Source organism: Delphinus delphis, chromosome 2 (genome assembly GCF_949987515.2).
Source record: "Delphinus delphis chromosome 2, mDelDel1.2, whole genome shotgun sequence".
Classification (NCBI taxonomy): Eukaryota; Metazoa; Chordata; class Mammalia; order Artiodactyla; family Delphinidae; genus Delphinus; species Delphinus delphis.
Genome location: NC_082684.1, coordinates 92,367,477 through 92,382,537, shown reverse-complemented (window position 1 = coordinate 92,382,537; position 15,061 = coordinate 92,367,477). Strand labels below are relative to the sequence as shown.

Below are 15,061 nucleotides of genomic sequence, written 5' to 3'. Positions count from 1 at the left end.
TCCTTCCTTGTCTCTTGTAACATTCTTTATTTTAAAGTCTATTTTATCTGATATGAGTATTGCTACTCCAGCTTTCTTTTGATTTCCATTTGCATGGAATATCTTTTTCCAACCCCTCCCTTTCAGTCTGTATGTGTCCCTGGGTCTGAAGTGGGTCTCTTGTAGACAGCATATATATGGGTCTTGTTTTTGTATCCATTCAGCGAGCCTGTGTCTTTTTGTTGGAGCATTTAATCCTTTCACATGTAAGGTAATTATCAATATGTATGTTCCTATTACCATTTTCTTAATTGTTTTGGTAGGTCCTTTTCTTCTCTTGTGAACTTAGAGAAGTTCCTTTAGCATTTGTTGTAGAGCTGGTTTGGTGGTGCTGAATTCTCTTAGCTTTTGCTTGTCTGTAAAGCTTTTGATTTCTCCATTGAATCTAAATGAGATCCTTGCTGGGTAGAGTAATCTTGGTTGTAGGTTCTTCCCTTTCATAACTTTAAGTATATCATACCACTCCTTTCTGGCTTGTAGAGTTTCTGCTGAGAAATCAGCTGTTAACCTTATGGGAGTTCCCTTGTAGTGGTCGTTTTTCCCTTGCTGCTTTCAATATTTTTCTGTGTCTTTAATTTTTGCCAATTTGATTACTATGTGTCTTGGCGTGTTTCTCCTTGGGTTTATCCTGTATGGGACTCTCTGCGCTTCCTGGACTTGGGTGGTTATTTCCTTTCTTGGGTCCCTTCTCTCGTCTTCTGGGACCCGTATAATGCGAATGTTGTTGCGTTTAATGTTGTCCCAGAGGTCTCTTGGCTGTCTTCATTTCTTTTCATTCTTTTTTTTTTTTTTTTTTGCGGTACGCAGGCCTCTCACTGTTGTGGCCTCTCCCATCGCGGACCACAGGCTCTGGATGCGCAGGCTCAGCGGCCATCACAGGCCCAGCCGCTCTGCGGCATGTGGGATCTTCCCAGACTGGGGCTCGAACCCGTGTCCTCTGCATCAGCAGGCAGACTCTCAACCACTGCACCATGAGGGAAGCCCTCTTTTCATTTTTTTTGCTTTATTCTGTTCCACAGTAGTGAATTTCACCATTCTGTCTTCGAGGTCACTTATCCGTTCTTCTTCCTCAGTTATTCTGCTATTGGTTCCTTCTACCTTTTTTTTCATTTCAGTTATTGTATTGTTCATCTCTGTTTGTTTGTTCTTTAATTCTTCTAGGTCTTTGTTAAACATTTCTTGCATCTTCTTGATCCTTTGCCTCCATTCTTTTTCCGAGGTCCTGGATCATCTTCGCTATCATTATTCTGAATTCTTTTTCTGGAAGGTTGCTTATCTCCACTTTGTTTAGTTGTTTTTCTGGGGTTTTATCTTGTTCCTTCATCTGGTATATAGCCCTCTGCTTTTTCATCTTGTCTGTCTTTCTGTGAATGTGGTTTTTGTTCCACAGGCTGCAGGATTGTAGTTCTTGCTTCTGCTGTCTGCCCTCTGGTGTATGAGGCTAGCTAAGAGCTGTTCTATGGTTTTTATTGTGTCTTTCCCTCCCAGTTTTATTGAGATAAATTAACACATAACATTGCATTCATTTAGAGTGTACAACATAATTATTTGACGTGTTTATTGCAACATCAAAGTGATTACCACAATGAGGTTAGTTAACATCCGTCACCTCACAGTTATAATTTTTTTCTTCTGCTAAGCACTTTTAAGATCTACTTTCTTAGTAACTTTCAAATACAATACAGTATTAACTACACCATGCTGTACTTACATCCCCAGAACTTAGTCAGCTTGTAACTGGAAGTTTGTAGCTTTTGAGTACATTCACCCATTTTTTTTTCTGTTGAGGAGTTAGCTGTCAATCTAATTGTTTTGCCTCCAAAGATTATTAGTCATTTTTTTCTTTGGCTGCTTTTACAAGTTCTGTTTGTCTTTGGTTTTGTACAGCTTTACTATGTTTCTAGATGTGGACTTATAAAAATTTATTCTGCTTGGCATTTGTTGGGTGTCTTGAACATGTAGATTCACATCTTTCACCAATTTTAGCAGAATATCAGCCCTTGTCTCCTCAAGTGTTTCTTCTGCCCTGTTTTCTTTTTCTTTTCCTTCTGAGACTTCAAATAAACATGTTAGACTATCTCATTTATATCTCCCATCCTAATTTTAATGTTTTCTCCTTCCCCTCTTCATTTTTGCCCTTTGAGTTCTTTTGCCCATTCTCCAAGGGTTTTGTTCTTTCTTCAACTGTATGTAATTTGCTGTTAAACCTATTGTAGCAAGTTGAATAGTATCCTCCTAAAATTCATGTACACATAGACTGCAAAATGTGATTTTTTTTTTTAAGCAGGGTGTTTGCTGATGTAAATTGTTAAAGATCTCAACATGAAAACATCCTAGATTTAGGATAGGCCCTAAACTCAATAACTTGGGTCTTTATAAGAGAAAGGAGAGGAACATTTGGACACAGAGACATGTAAGGAAGAAGGCAATGTAAAGACAGGAAGACATTGGAATTATGCTGCCACACACCAAGGAATGCCAGTAGCTACCAGAAGCTAGGAGAAAGGCAAGGAGGAATTTTCACCTAAAGCCTTTGGAGAAAGTGTGGCTCTGACAATACCTTGATTTGGGACTTCTGGCTCCAGAACCGTAAGAGAATAAATTTCTGTTGTTGTAAACCACCAAATTTGTGATAATTTGTAATGGCAGTCCTAAGAAATTAATACACTCATTAATTGTTATTCTCCAATCCTGTGAGCTAATTCATCAGCTGATCAATACATAACCTCATTTTATGTTTCTGTTTAAAGACACCTTATTTAAGACATTATTGATATATTAACACTGAATTCAGCCAAAAACACTAACTCATGCCTGAGCAAAGTTTATCTAACATAGTTTCTCCACAAGTCTCATTAGAACCTTCTTGCACTTAGGAACACTGGACAGTCCTTCAGCATTGTGCTTGGGTGCCATTTTAAACAGTGAAATCATCAACAAAAAGCACAAAAATATGAAAAACATGGCTCTAAATATACCTTGAAGAGGACACTTATTTTCAGTATGAGAACTAAAACAAGAAGAGAGAGTGTCACCTCCTTTAACCTCAGCTGGGAATGTCCACCCTGTTGACTCAATTTTTCATCACTCTGCACAACATGCATGTCCACAAATGACCATGAAAGCATTGGGAGTATTGATTTTCAAGTTAGAAATAAATTTTAGCAAGTGGGTAAATTCGCAAATATGAACTGCCAATAAATGAGAATCAACTGTAGACCTAAATCCAGGAATGCTTTAATCTTCAATTAAGGAAATTAAGGTGATGAGAGATTTTGTATAACTTTAAATATAAAGCCATAGTACTCTATAGGGCAGCAGTCCCCGAGCTTTTTGGCAGCAGAGACTGGTTTCGTGGAAGACAATTTTTCCACGGATGGCTGGGGGAGGTGGATAGTTCAGGCGATAATGCGAACAGTGGTTTAGGCGGTAATGCGAGCAATGGAGAGTGGCAGATGAAGCTTCCCTCAGTTGCCCACCACTTACCTCCTGCTGTGCGGCCGGGTTCCTAACAGGCTGCAGACTGGTACTGCTCCACAGACCAGGGGTTGGGGGCCCCCTGGTATAGAGTTTGAATACTAGTCATTGCAGAGGATGGCCTAACATTCTCAGCAAGTTAGCTAGACTTACTGTGGTCCCTCACAGCCAGCTAGTCCCAGCTGCCTAAAGCTCCCATTGTAATGCGTCTTCCACATTATGCTGTCCAGACCCAAGTAAAAGGACATCTCATTCTTCCTCTACTTGTTTCTCTCCCTTCCTTGATAGGTTATTCCCTTACCCCACCCTCCTTTTCTTTAGCACCAGCTTTCCCTTGTGTCCTGACTCTCCAGTGGCACAGGCTTGGGTTCTGCCATCCCCACTCACTGCCATTGTTGCTTATCTGCTTATAGTACGGTGGGAGTGGGGGGAAGCTGAGTAGATAACCCGGCTTGGAACACCTATTTTCAGAATAGTAAAAAATGAAACTAATACAAACAGTTCAGTCACCTTAGCATGAGTCTTCTCTCTTGTTTTTTCTCCGGATACATGTTGATAATGTATGTTTTTTACTTGTGCAAGGGACAGAATCCAGCTAGTTTCCTCTTTCCTGTGACTTTGAATCACTATTTAAGGGTTTGGTTTTTATAGTGTTACTATCTGGGAAATCAGGCACAGTGGAATAGATTATAAGATGGTTTGGAGGGAATTCCCTGGTGGTCCAGTAGTTGGGACTCTGCACTTTCACTGCCAAGGGCGTGGGTTCAATCCCTGGTTGGGGAACTAAGATCCCACAATCAATCAATCAGTTAATCAATAAAAAAAACATGGTTTTGGAAAATGCAGAGAGGTTCATTTGAGACCTACAGGCCCACAGTGACAGAATAGATATTTTTGCTATTTTCTTTTGAATTTCCTTTACAGAAACTCTAGTCCTCATTCAGCCCAAAAACTCTGTCCTGTAACATAAAAGCAGGGAGTTCATTTTGGCCACGTGGTCTTTCAGTTAAGCTCAACAAAATGAAGCTTCGTCCTCCATAAATTCCTCTCACACTATCCGTATATAGGCTCACTCACTATCCATAGAGCAATTAAAAATTATTACCATGTGAGTAGAAGAGCTACAAATTTCTGCGTCATTTTATTTTGTATATTTACTGAAGACACCTGCAGAGAAGGTTATGATCTATCTGCCTGCCTTAGAAGGCCTGTGTCAAAAAATTGGCATTTTGTCATGCCTTCACTAAGACTCCCCCATTTTGGAAGGTTTTTCCTTAAGCTCTGAACACTTATTCTTATCTTAATTAGGGCTTGTCTGCCGTACAATTCAGGGGCTTTTAGGAGGGCTATTTGTGACTATATTCTCTAGGTTAGGTTACATATTGCTATACCCCCATATCAAGAAACTTCTTACCAGAAAATTTTAAATTTTCGTTAGTTAAATGTCCATCTTTGTACACAAATGCAGGGAAAGTTGATTCTAAGAAGTTATCTGAGGGGAGGAAGAGGAGTGGGCTGGGAATTGGGGGTTGGTAGATGGTAGATGCAAACTATTATGTTTAGAATGGATAAACTACAAGGTCCTGTTGTATAGCACAGGGAACTATATCCAATCTCCTGGGATAAACCATACTGGAAAAGAATATTTTAAACTTTTTTTTCTCGGTACGCGGGCCTCTCACTGTTGTGGCCTCTCCCGTTGCGGAGCACAGGCTCCGGACGCGCAGACTCAGCGGCCGTGGCTCACGGGCCCAGCCGCTCCACGGCATGTGGGATCTTCCCGGACCGGGGCACGAACCCGTGTCCCCTGCATCAGCAGGCGGACTCTCAACCAATGCGCCACCAGGGAAGCCCAAAAAGAATATTTTAAAAAACATGTCTCTATGTGTATAACTGAGTCACTTTGCTGTGCAGCAGAGCTTGGCACAATGTTGTAAATCAACTATGCTTCAATAAAAAATATTTTAATATAAGTATTCTAAAAAGTAGTTATTTGGCTTTTCTGTCATAATATCTAAGAGATCAGGTGAGGGTGCAGGATAAAAAGCAAAGTACCTAGCCAGTGCAGGGACAGGGGACCCATTCCCCTTATGGTACAGTTACAGCCCTTAGAATCATTATTCTGACTCAATGAAGGAAAAATGTTGAGCAGAATTGGGTGAGGCAGCAAAGTTGATGGACAACTAGGGAGGACAACCAGGTGGTGATCCCTGTCAAGAAGAAGTGTGGCTGGCACCTATGAGTCAGAAGAATTTCTTCTGGATTTAGCCCCATTGTGTTCCCTCATTTTAGTGAAAATGCTGCAGCTCAGCCCCCAACGTTTACCTGAGAGTAACCCTGGGAGTGCTTGGTGGTAATTCTCAATGGGAACTTGTTTTCAACATGAATTAGGCTGTAAGTAACTGCCATGAAATTATCATAATTATGTGTGTGCATATACACACACATTTGTTTTATTTATCTTTATGTTTGTCTTTTATCTTGAGAGACAAACAATTTCAGATGACAATTTTGTATCCCTTCTCCCGAAAATATAACTGGGGCATGAAGACCTACTTTTAATCTGTACGTGTAAAGTTTTTTTCTGTATGCATTTTCATATGGCTTAGAAAATCATTCTGCAAATACTACATGCTCATTGTTTAAAAATTAAGCTCAGGGGTACACATGGGTATATAATGAAAAGTAAAAGAATCCTGACTTTAGATAAATCACTATCAACAATTTATTGTCTGCCCTTCCAGAAATTATCTGTACATATAAAGGCATATAATTTTTGCATAAATGGGATCCAATTAAATGTTCTTCCACTTCCTTTTTTAGCAATGTGTATACTTTAAGCTGATGTTAAAAGGCACAGCAAGACACTTTCCACTCTGCTATAGTACATTTCACAACAATATATTATTCTCTTTTGTTCTTGACTATAACATAAAGTGCCTGTAAAGTGACCTTTTGTTTTGATATGTATGGCAGGAACACAAGAGTTTTACAATAAACAATATCTCACAATAATGACTCATTATTTGGAGAAAAAAATAATCCAGCAAATATCTTGGGAAATGTCATCATGCATCTGGTGGTCAGCAAACTTGGAGTGGGATTCCTGTCCAGTTCTACTGCATTCCATATTCGGTCTCACAAAGAATGGGATTGTGAGAAAACTCATTTTACTAGTGGGATGTTTGATGAAAATTTTTTTTACTAAGATACTTCTACCATTCTCAAGACCTATAAGCTAGTTAGATTTTTTTTTTTAAGTAAGCTCTACAGAAAGCTTAATTCTTATTAACACTGCAAATGTTTTCTTCTGGATTTTTAAAAAAAAACAACTTCCACCAGTTAATTATTTTAATACCTACTATGTGCCAAGTTATGCCACATATTTGTGTACATTTTTTCACTTAATCCTCACAGCAACTGTTCTTTTCCAGGTTCCTTTCAGTTAATGAAACAGAGGCCCATGAAGGCTAAATAAAATGTTCAAGGTCTCACTGCTAAGTGGGGATGCTGAGATTTAAAGCCAGGTCAGTCTGGCTGGTTTTGTGCTACCTAATGTGTACTCTTAAGCAAGACCTGTCCCTTCTCTTCCTACCTGTTGCCCTTGTACTACTGGCGCACCCCAGTCAGCACATCTGTGGTGCTAGCTTAAACAGGGTAGTAACTCTTTTGCCTCTTATTTGGTTCCTTTGACTTTCCGTTTTAGAAAGCCCTGTCCTCACTCAGCCCAGACCACTTTAATAGAAGAGGGACCAGCAGATATTGCCCATTAAAGTGAAAGCAGGGAGTTCACACTGGCCAGGTGGCCTCTTTGTGAAACCTGAAAAAGACAGTCCTTCAAGTCTGTGTGCCACTTATGCCTATTTATGACACACTGGTTTTCAGTTTGACATATATCCATGGAGTCGTGGAAAATGTGTGTAACTTGGTTTCTAGAATAGATTGAAGAGAAAATCATCACATGTGGTCATGAATCCTCTCCTGGGCTTTAGGAATTTTGACCCTACCCTGTTAACTGTCACACTCTTGACTTTCCTTCCACCTACCCTATATATATATATATATATATATATATATATATATATATACACACACACACACATAAAACTTTCTAAGAGACATGGTCCCTGACTACACCCAACTCCCTATCCCACTTCCCTGCTTCATTTTTCCACTGCCACCATCTAACAGACTATTTTACTTATTTTTGCTTATTGTCATGTCTTCCTAAAAATGTAAACTGTCTGAGTGCAAGAATTTTGTCTACTTTGTTCGTCACTATACCGCCAGTAACTAGAACAGTGCCTGACACATAGTAAGAGCTCAACAAAAAATAATTTCCAGAGCCTCTGCCTCCTTTTCCTGTCTAACTTTTCTAGTTCATTATCCCAACCGCCACTACTGTCACCGCTATCTGTTGAGTCCTCAGTTGTTCTCTGTTTCATATGTGTTTAGTTTTATCTTTCCAGCCAAGTTGTACATTTCTTGAGGGCAAAGACAACATAGGATTTCTTCTTTATAATATATAGCACCTAGCAGAGTGTTGGGCATGTAATCAACATTTGTTAGATTCTTGATGATTATATTCTATCTACAGTGAACCAGAGTCTTTCAAGGTAAGGGTGCCTATTGGATAACCATAAAAGTCTTCCAAAGGGGCCAGGCAACTGGGTGAAAGGTATCCTTCCTTTGTGAATTCTCAAACGCTTTGTAATAGAAGTTTCCATAGCTCAGAAAACCAGGTAAAGAGTTCATTGTTTACTGGGAGCTTAAGGAAAGAAGGAGGCTGCATAGGAATCTTCAATAATTTCTAAGACGATGTCCTGGGGCAATACAAGTATGATTATAACTTTTATACTACTATCTGCACCTGCTAGATCAGCTGAGAAGAGGATGGATGATCCAGATCCAGGTGCACATCTAAATCTGAAAGGTGGACTTTAAATCCTTGGGTGGAGTTTATAAAAGTTAATGTAGCCACTTTGGAAAACAGTTTGGCAGTTTCTCAAAAAGTTAAAACATAAAGCTACCATGTGACCCAACATTTCACTCCTAAGTATCTACCCAAGAGAACTGAAAACATATGTCCACATAAAGACTTGCAGGTGATTGCTCATAGGAGCAGTATTCATAATCGCCTCAAGCTGGAAACAATCTAAATGTCCATCAGTTGATGAATAAACACAAAATGTGGTTCAGTTATACAATGGAAAACTGAGCAAGAAAAGGGAACAAACTGATACATGCTACATGGATGAACCTTGAAAACATCATGCTAAGTGAAAGGGCTCAAACATAAGACCACATATTGTATGATTCCTTTTACATGGCAAGTCCAGGGAAGGCAAATTTATAGAGACAAAATAAATTAGTGGTTGCTTAGGGCAGAGAATGGAAAGGAGCATTACCTGTAATGGGCATGAAGGGTCTTATCAGGGTGATGAAAATGTTCTGAAAGCAGAGTTACGGTGATGATCGTGCCATTTGGTAAAGTTACTAAAAATCATTGAATTGTATACTTGCAATGAGTAAATTTTATGATATGTAAAGTATACTTCATTAAGTTATCTTTTAAAAGTTAATGTACCTTTTTCTGATTGTAAAGGGAATACATACTCATTATAAAAAGTATAGAAAAACATAGAAAAGAAAATAATCAGTATCAAGAGATAACATTTTGCTTATTTCCTTGTATGTATGATTTACATAATTGAGATTATTCTTTATATGTCATTTTAAGCCCTAATTTTCTGATCAAACATAAGCATTTAATCTCATCATTAAAGTAGCTGAGTAATATTTCATCATGGAGGTTTATCATAATTCATTCAACTACCCTCCACTGCTGGATATTTCAATTTTATAAATAACATGTGCTAAGTATCTTTGTACCCAGAAAATCACTAAAGCTTATTTTTCAATCTAGTTTATCCCCTTCTCTTAGTATCTATCTTACAACTCTTGAATTTGACCTTTGAAATATGGACTTCTTTATCTTAATTTGGAGAAGAGAGCCCTGCTTAAGCACAGAGATTCACTCATGATTTCAAAATAGGGCATAGGTAAAAAAAAAAAAAAAAAAAAAAAAAAAATAGGGCATAGGTGACAACAGAATGAAGCTGTTCAGCTGGGCCTACTTGTTTGTGAGAGAGAACAAAGCAGGTGTCAGGTCCTGGGATCTGCACCCAGAGAGTGAGGATTCCAGTGCAGCAAGAGGTCTGCAGCAAGCCCAAGAGCCTCAGCCCTGTATTCCCTGGCGGTCCAGTGGTTAGGACTCCGAGCTTCCACTGCAGGGGACACGGGTTCGATCTCTGGTTGGGGAACTAAGATCCCACATGCCACTCAGCACGGCCAAAAAAATAAACTAAACACACACACACACACACACACACACACACACACACACACACACACACACACACACACACACACACACACACACACACAAAAGCAATGCTTTTCCCCTGACCATACAAGAGAGAAAAGTAATACAGTTTCACTAATACATACATACATAGATACTTAAAGAAATACATATATGGGGCTTCCCTGGTGGCGCAGTAGTTGAGAGTCCGCCTGCCGATGCAGGGGACGCAGGTTCATGTCCCGGTCCGGGAGGATCCCACATGCCACGGAGCAGCTGGGCCCGTGAGCCATGGCCGCTGAGCCTGCGCGTCCAGAGCCTGTGCCCCGCAACGGGAGAGGCCACAACAGTGAGAGGCCCGCGTGCCGCAAAAAAAAAAAAGAGAAATACATATATGAATAATTATAATTTAAAAATACAAAGAAGTGAAATTCTAAAATCCTTCCATCTAGGGCATTCAGGTACTTGTATATTTATTTTTTTAATTTATTAATTTTCATATATATTCATTTTTTTAATTTGTTTTCTTTATTTTTTTGGCTGCGTCAGGTCTTAGTTGCAGCATTCAGGATCTTTTGTCGTGGCCCATCGGCTTTTCTCTAGTTGTGGTGTGCAGGTTTTCTCTCTCTAGCTGTGGTGCGCAGGCTCCAGAGGGTGTGGGCTCTGTAGTTTACTGCACGCAGGCTCTCTGGTTGAGGCGCACGAGCTCAGTAGCTGTGGCAGGCGGGCTAACTTGTCCCGCGGCATGTGGGATCTCAGTTCCCCTACCAGAGAGATTCAACCTGCGCCCCCTGCATTGGAAGGCGGATTCTTTACCACTGGACCACCAGGGAAGTCCTTATATTTGTATATTCAAAACAAGCAAATAAAATAGAAATTCTGTAGTATATTTAACTGCTCTCTTTTTCATCTGTTATATTGTTATATATATAATGATTATATATAATGAGATATACTATGGCTAGGTCTTTGACATTTTGTAAAAAGAATTCTCTCCTGTGTCTTAGTTCTTTATCCTGTGGTATTAGGGTATTCCTGACTTTATTCCCATGTACCATCACTTTAAATTTTAAAATTTGCAGGCATGTGTCCAATCTACATGAATATGCAGTGTTTTAAATTATAGGCTGAGGATTTAGCAAATTTCTTAAATTGGAATTTAAGAAAATCTTCAGCATTTCTTAAGTCATATCCTATTCAGTGTCCTATTTTCAGTCTTTTTTTTCCAGAGAGAAAAATTCCCCAGAGTTATGCAGCATTCCAGAGCATGGTCCTTTTTATTTAATTATTTTGGAAGATGAAAAGCTTTTTCATAGCACCCCCACAAAATCCATTATACCAAAGCACCACGCAGCCACACAGCGCATTGAGCCCAACACAGTGCCCGCGACTGTGGCTCTCCTCCTCAGCTTCTTGTCTCTTCATCCTTCAGGCCTGCCGCTTTGTATACGTGGTCTCTTCTGAACGCAGCTTTAACACTAACATCCCCGGTACCCAGACACGTCTCCCTGAACCTGTCTCAGTGTGTTGGGGAGTTGTTCCTTCAGCACCAGTACCCAACCATAGAAGACAGAATATAAAGTCTTCCTCAATCCCACATGAACTGTGTCAGTCGTGAGATGGTAAGAGGGGCCATGTTAGCAAATATTAGCAACTATTCTGAAGCCAAAGCCATTCGTTCTGATAATGACTTCTAGAAATATAACTGACTTAAATTATTTTTTTGATTTGGAGTAGAGTTGATTTACAATGTTGTGTTAGTTTCTGCTGTACAGCAAAGTGAATCAGTTATACATATACATATACCCACTCCTTTTTAGATTCTATTCCCATATAGGTCATTATGGAGTACTGAGAAGAGTTCCCTGTGCTATACAGTAGGTCCTTCTTAGTTATCTCTTTTATATATAGTAGTGTGTATATGTCAATCCCAATCTCCCAGTTTATCCCTCCCCCACCTTCCCCCTGGTAACCGTAAGTTTGTTTTCTACATCTGTGACTCTATTTCTGTTTTGTAAATAAGTTCACTTGTACCCTTTTTTTAGATTCCACATATAAGGGATATCATATGATATTTGTCTTTCTCTGATAACTGACTTAAACTTAATAACTACATTCAGCAAGTGATTTCACTCAGATACCTACCCAGGTATACCTTTGACAAACAACTTAATCCAGAAGGTATCGCTCAAACTTAGATTCTCTGTGAGTGTTTATTTGTTTTTATGTTTGTGAGAGTTGTTTTTATGTTTGCTTTTGTGATTTTAGTGAAACCTTTAAAAATGTTCTCACCGGTGTTACTTCAGCTGTGCTGCCCTGACGTAGACTGTTAGGGCTTAGATTATCGAGTTGTCTCAGTGTTGACCGAGTGTGATCCCTGCTGTCACTTTCTCACATCTGTCTGAAGTGTCACCCTCCTGGGCAGGTCTGAGTGGCTGGGTTTCACCTGAAGAAAAGACCAGTTTCTTTCTCACAGATTCTGTGAATCATGTTACTGACCAGGTCTCTTCCCTGCCAGAAAGACCAAATCCATGTGTAGGGCCCACCTCCAGCAAGTATGTCAGACTTCAAGGCATGTTCACCCATCTCATGGCGGGCCTTGTTTTTTTCACTATGTCTCTGTTACACCTCTGTCATGAGCTTTTTATATATTTTTGCGAGCCGCCTAAAATTCTCTCTGGAGGTGTAAGTCGATAACTAATTTTAAATCAATTTATCATTCCATACTGCATAGAAAGAGTTCTAACTGAACTCATTTTAAAGAAACATTCTTCTTCAGGGACATTTATTTAAAAGTTATGGTGCTCCAGGAAGAGAGATGTCGAAGCTGCCACCCAAACCGGTCAAACCAGGGTAAGTTAAAGTGTTCAGAGCTCTTTATACGTTTTGAACCCAAACTCCAGATGAATTGTACTTTGAAGAAGGTGATATTATCTACATTACTGACATGAGTGATACCAGTTGGTGGAAAGGCACCTCCAAAGGCAGGACGGGACTGATCCCAAGCAACTATGTGGCCGAGCAGGTAGAATCCATTGACAATCCATTCCATGAAGCTGCAAAAAGAGGCAACTTGAGCTGGTTGAGAGCGTGCTTGGACAACCGAGTCGGTGTTAATGGCTTGGACAAAGCTGGAAGCACTGCCCTGTACTGGGCTTGTCATGGGGGGTCACAGAGATACAGTGGAAATGCTATTTACTCAACCAAACATTGAACTGAACCAACAAAACAAGTTGGGAGACACAGCTTTGCATGCTGCTGCCTAGAAGGGTTATGCAGATATTGTCCAGTTGCTTCTGGCAAAAGTTGCTAGAACAGACTTAAGAAACAATGAGAAGAAACTGGCCCTGGACATGGCTAATGCTGCCTGTGCATCTCTCCTGAAAAAGCAACAGGGAATAGATGCAGTCCGAACATTAAGCAATGCCGAGGACTATCTTGATGATGAAGAATCAGGTTAATTCCTTTCTGGAGCTTTGAGATCTAAAACTTCTGTTGCTTTTGCCATTTCAAAACATTGTCTTTGCCAGAAGAGTGTTGGTAACTGTAAAAAAAAAAAAAAGTCTATATGAACGTGGCAGTATTGCACTGTTTGAATAAAACATGTAAATGAATAGGTCTCACCTTCAGTTTGCCAATAAGTGACTGGATATTTTGCTGTATAAAGTACATTTTTGTTCACCAGAATAGAACAAGAAGAGATTATTTCTATTTATCAAGCTTAGAGGAATTTTAAGAATTTTTTCTTTTAAAAAAATCGGGATTTTCTTTTTTTTTTTTAAAGTTCTTTACCTCAGGGATTGAGATATTTTGAATGGATTTTTCAAGGGGGGAAGGCTTATTATCATAATAAACCAAAAGACTTAATAGAAAATCGTCAGCTATTCTGACAAAAATAAACATTTTAAGAGACTTTATTTCCTTTGTTTTGTGGTATCACTCTTTGCTGGTAAATAAATAAAGCTTCTTATATTTAGGTAAAGACTGATTTTATTTTTTAAATAACATTTTGTATTATTAGCACAGAAGAATCATAGTAGCCAAATTTTCTTTCTTTCTTTTTTTTTTTTCCTGGATACAGTGTACTTTATTGATGGTACACGACAAGGTAGGGCTCCCTAAGCCCCTCCCCTTCTTTAGGGGGTCTGGGATGGAAACCATGTGGAGGTCGGGAGATTCTCAGTGTCTTGGAGGATCGAGTTGGCCTAGTAGCCAAATTTCTGTTCAGCCTTCTATATCTGCTTTGATTAAAGTGAAGACGACAATCATTGAGGAGATACATTTCTAATAAAATATATAAACTTTAATAATATAAAAAAATAAAAGTTAGGTAGAGTGCTGCTTTCTGGGAGCTGACAGAATTTAAAAGTTCATCACCAATGTTCTCCCTCTGCTACCCCTTCCCTGCTTTTTGTAGAAAGAGGATTGAAAAGACAATTGGAAAGAAAGGAGAATATTAGACATACACAGCTAAGTTCATTTTAAAATAAAGAGAATGTTAAAAGGAAAAAGAGAACACTGGACATACAAAGTCAAATTCATTTGTTTATTTATAAATATGTCATGTATATTTAAAAGAATATACACATTGTTTTATTGAACTAGGACTCTATTATTCTGGGTGAATAGCTAGAATTCGTACTCAAGTTTATAAGAACTAGAGGCTAAACTGACTTGATATGATATCTAGTAAATAAATTAAAAATATGAAATTATCTTAAATGCACTGAGGAAAGTAGGTTATGTCCTATGTACAATTTAATCTCAAACCAATTTCTTCCTTAATTGTCTGGACTTTTTAGAATATTATTTTGTCTGGTGGGTGGTTTAAGAGCTTAGATTTGGTTTTGGTTAGGAGGTGACTGAGATGTTTAGTGGGGAAAGGGGAAAGAGTAATTGGTTATTGCTACTTGGTGGTAGAATTAAAGAACCGTGAAGAGTTTGTAAAAATCAGACATGTTTCTTATAGTAAAGGAATGCTTTTGTAAGATAACTTGTTACCAAAATTATCACTGAAGAGAATGTCTTATAACCAGATCAACAAAACTGTATTACTGAACATTATCTATAATATTATTTAGAGTGTATAACATATATTTCTATGCACACCAACGTATCCTTACTTATATTGATAAACGGGCTGCAAGTTAAGGAAAAGGGGTGATAGTTTGGTAGAGAATA

The 15,061-nt window shown here is 38.9% G+C and overlaps 1 pseudogene; it reads left to right on the top strand.

Annotated features, from left to right (window-relative positions):
- The first annotated feature begins 12,495 nt into the window (after positions 1 to 12,495).
- LOC132419690 (osteoclast-stimulating factor 1 pseudogene) lies at positions 12,496 to 13,432 on the top strand (annotated as a pseudogene).
- Positions 13,433 to 15,061: the final 1,629 nt, after the last annotated feature.